The sequence below is a fragment of the Capricornis sumatraensis genome, chromosome 15 (genome assembly GCF_032405125.1).
Source record: "Capricornis sumatraensis isolate serow.1 chromosome 15, serow.2, whole genome shotgun sequence".
Lineage (NCBI taxonomy): Eukaryota > Metazoa > Chordata > Mammalia > Artiodactyla > Bovidae > Capricornis > Capricornis sumatraensis.
In genome coordinates, this window is record NC_091083.1 from 17,176,867 (window position 1) to 17,181,111 (window position 4,245).

At 31.2% G+C, this 4,245-nt stretch overlaps 1 pseudogene; it reads right to left on the bottom strand.

Moving 5' to 3' along the window:
• Positions 1-1,560: 1,560 nt before the first annotated feature.
• LOC138091971 (U6 spliceosomal RNA) lies at positions 1,561-1,660 on the bottom strand (annotated as a pseudogene).
• Positions 1,661-4,245: the final 2,585 nt, after the last annotated feature.

A 4,245-nucleotide genomic window follows, 5' to 3' on the forward strand; every position in this document is an offset into this window, starting at 1 on the left:
TTGTGTTGCCAGTCTCTGGCAGCTCATTTCATTGTCTCAGATGCTTCATGTGCTTCCTGGCATTTAGTGGTTTATCAGTGAGTATTAGCTTACATGTGATAGAAGAAAATGGACTCAGGAACCTGGGCTCTCCACTGGCAGTTCTTTTTATTGGTGCGCCTGTCTGAATTGTTAACTACTCCTGAAACCATGGCAGGATTTCTGTGAACCTCTTCCTGACCTTAGTTAAAAACATTTTAATTTTGTCATTTGGAAGTTCGTAGAAAAAGTGGACTTTTAGAAAAATTGGTTCAACACAGAGAATGAGGAAATAAGCTGAAAACAAGCATCAACCCAAGTGAAATAAGTATGAAGAAAGGAAAGTAAAAACAGAGCCAAGTTATGGAATGTGTGCATTTAATTGTATGGAAAATGTCCATTTGGCAATACCCAGGGAACCATGAAGATCGGGAAAGTAGAAAATGGACTAAGAACATCAGTTCTTTATATGAACAACCATTCCTCAAAGGATTTTCCAAATATTAAATACTTTATAGAGTTTGCTTGACTTTATCACTTACATCAGACTTTGAACCCCTACTTTTTTGTATTTAATATTAAAATACGTAAATATTCTGTAAAATAAAATTTTAGAATATAGCCTTTTGGAATGTGTAGCTACTATTTTCTGTTGTTAAAATAAAAGTTTTTCTCAAACATTATCTACAGCAATTACCTTATTCTGCTGACAAACACTGCTATTGCAACACAAACCAAGCCCAGGATTAGAAGATTTGGTCAAATGCAAACTGTATTCATAATTTTGTTTTTCAGTAAATAAAATATATTATTGCCTTATGAATATTTAATCCCTAAAATCTATCTCTAATTTGAATGTCTGCCATATTTTCAATAGTGACTTGGAAATATTGCAACATGATCAAAATTTTAATTTTAGTACCTTAGGAATGTCTCTAAAACCAAATAAATAATACATGTAAAGGGTATAACAGCAGGTACCAGGTAACTTCAATGAACATTAGGTTTCTTTCTCTTCCTTAGCATACAGTAGAAAAAAATGAAATATTTGTTATTTAGAGTTTAGTTGTTTGGAGCTATTTCATAGGACTACAAAACTTTAAGCAAACAATGACTTTGGTCTCTTTATCAAGTTCCTGTAACAAAGACAAGGAATTTAAGCGTAGTTTAGAGTCAGAAGTCCAAGAATGTTATTATATGACTAAAATCTATCTTATTTTACTTCCAATAAAAGTTTTTGGTTCATCTTTCATTTAATAAAAAAACTGTCTCTCGCCGCTCTGTCATACCTAAGATAATCTATTATTTGTCTGTCTATTAATTATTTATTTCTGGAAGTCATAATTTAAAGTTAATAATCTCATGATTGCTTTTGTACTGAAGTGCATATATTTACAATATACAAATTTGGTAAAAAAAAAAAAAATGTTTTTTTCACAGATGTGACTGGCTTTGGAGATGTCTTATTTGCTACCTAAAAATTTTTTTGACTATTGACAGAATTAAGCCTTTAAAAAAAACTGCCTCGTGTTTAAACATATGAGACACTTGAAGGACATATTAATACACACCATCCTTGCTCAGGGACCATGGTAATCCTCTCAGGGTCATTCCAGTTTTAGTGTGTGTTCTCCTGAAGCACTGCATTTATTTTTAAGGCCTTTAGGACATGATGAGATCTTTCTGTAGTGTCGTCTTTTGGAGGGGAGTTGGAGGCATGTGTGGAGAAGCCTGAAACATTCCTTTTAGGTATTAAATGTTTAATACTGTACTCCTTAGAAGACATATTAAATGTAACCAACATTCATCATTGTTCATTAATTGGCTTACACTCACGACACTGGAAAATGCCATGCTATGCAAAATTTAGAGATGTTTCATACAGCATCATCTCCCAGTCTCCAACATCAAGCTATAAAACCATGTAGTGAAACTGTCCCAGACATCTCGCGTCCACTTGTACATCTGAATGCATTCGTAAACACACAAATTCAAATAACTCTTCACGCTCTTTGCCTTTTAAAGCCTTCCAAAGTATTCCAAAATTAGGAGGAAATTTTTGCCTACACTGCTTCTACAACACTGATATCTGTGTCCATAAGGACATGGAGATATTCCTTTTAGCTAAGAAGTTTTAATGCTGCTTCTCAGATGTGAGGTAAATAGGTATTAGTACATAATTTGTCATGATTTCACTTTCCTTTTCTTATTCCTTAAAATTATTACATAAAGGTCTTTGACTAGATTTTCCCTAAATAACTGAAGTTGAAACCTAAGACTCCAGAATAAAAAAATACAAAAACTGGAACACTAGAACATTATTCAAACTTCTTGATCAGTGAATTAATATAATATATGCAGTCATAAGAGAGGGGCCTGGTCCCATAGAGGAATCATTTTAGCTTGAGTTCTTAAATTATCTGTTTATGCATGAAAAATATGTATATATTTACAATATTGCAAATATACTTTACTTCATGCAACAAAGTAGCCAGTAAACTTCAACTTTAAAATACATGGAAAATTAAAACACATTTCAAATAATTCAACTCCATTTCTATCTGGCTATGTCATGAAGAAGAAATAAGTTTTAAAAACTAGTGATTTTACACAGCACCAAATAAATTATCTATATCACTTTCAAATACTACTGAATTTTGCCATAATTTTATATGAGAATGTTAACAGAACTGTGAAAAGAGAAATTCCCATCTTTTCCTGGATTTTTAGAATTTCTTTTTGCAAATGTACTTGATTGATTTATTTGTCTCTTATCTATGGAATATATATAGCTGTCTCCGATCTATGGATTAGATATATTTATATCTACTGCATATATATGGGTTGCTTGTGGGAAACAAACAAAAGATAAATATAAAGAAATAATCTTTATCTTTGTTTTTTGCAGGTTCACAATAGATCCCTATACTATATATATAAATTATCTCTTTTCACTTAGCAACAAAATGTATTCATGCAAAATTAGAGGTATCTTAACTTTAATAGAGATTTACATCCCTTTTAAATCCCTACGCCTACCATTGGATATTTTCTTACTCAGCCAAGTTTCCTGTGTTAAGAAAAATAAAAACAAAGCTTATTGGAAATTTGACAATTAAAAAAATTCTTACTTTTCGGATGCTTGCAAAGTTTAAAATCACACTACAAAATACCCCAGAATTCCCATTCTAGTGTGTTTTGGTTTTGTTTCTATTCTTTAATATCTTAAACTATTTCAATAGCAATTAAAAGATTAATAAGTAGTTTTTAAAAAAACAAAAACACATATTAAGTTTCTTCAGTATAAATTAGAACATTGCATAGATGTCAACTAACTGTATAGCATACTTATTAAGCTTTATTAACTAGAAAGGCATAGTATGGTATAGGTCAAGGTTTTTATAATTTAAAATAGGAATATATGGGAATAAATGGGGATGTTCTCTGAAATAAGGGTAATTAAGTTTATCTGTACTGATTAATATATATTTATAAATAATTCACCTTCTTTATCAATTTAGCCCACTTATCAAAATAATAATCTGAGGTCTCTTCCCTTTATGTAACCCTGCAAATTTATTAAGAATCAAAAGCCCTCACTCAGGTGAATACAAAGCCTTCCTTCCCTGAAAAACAAATTACTTCATTGTTACAAGCTATGATAATATCTAACACCTTCATAATTATTATTAATTTTTGATTGATTTGATTGATAAAAATTCAGTTATTTACATACTTTAAAGCTACAAATTTTTTTCTAATGATTTTATCCATCTAACTATATCTAAAGAAACTTCTTAAAGTATTATTTTTCTCATTGTCAATTATAAACCAATTCATTCTGGAAAACTAAACTGTCATCAGTTAATTGTCCCAACTATAAATAATTATTTGAAACATTCATGCATGTTGGAATGTGTTGTAAGTAATGACTGAGGATACACTTTTTACCACAAAATGGTGAAAAAGTCAGGGATATTTTTTGCTCTGTGGCAGAAAACAATTAAATAATAAATATATACATTTGTGGTCCTCTGCAAGCCGAGCATCATTCAGTGGCAGAAGGGAATTTGATCTGCTGTTTGTATTTCCCCTCTCACTTCCTTCTCTCTTTTCCTATTTTGCCTTTGCAAACTCGGCCTCTGTTGACCACTCTCAAGTTCCTAAAAAGCGTAGAAAGTAAGGAAGTTATATTGGCCGCCTTAAGATGGGGTAGGACAGAGGCAA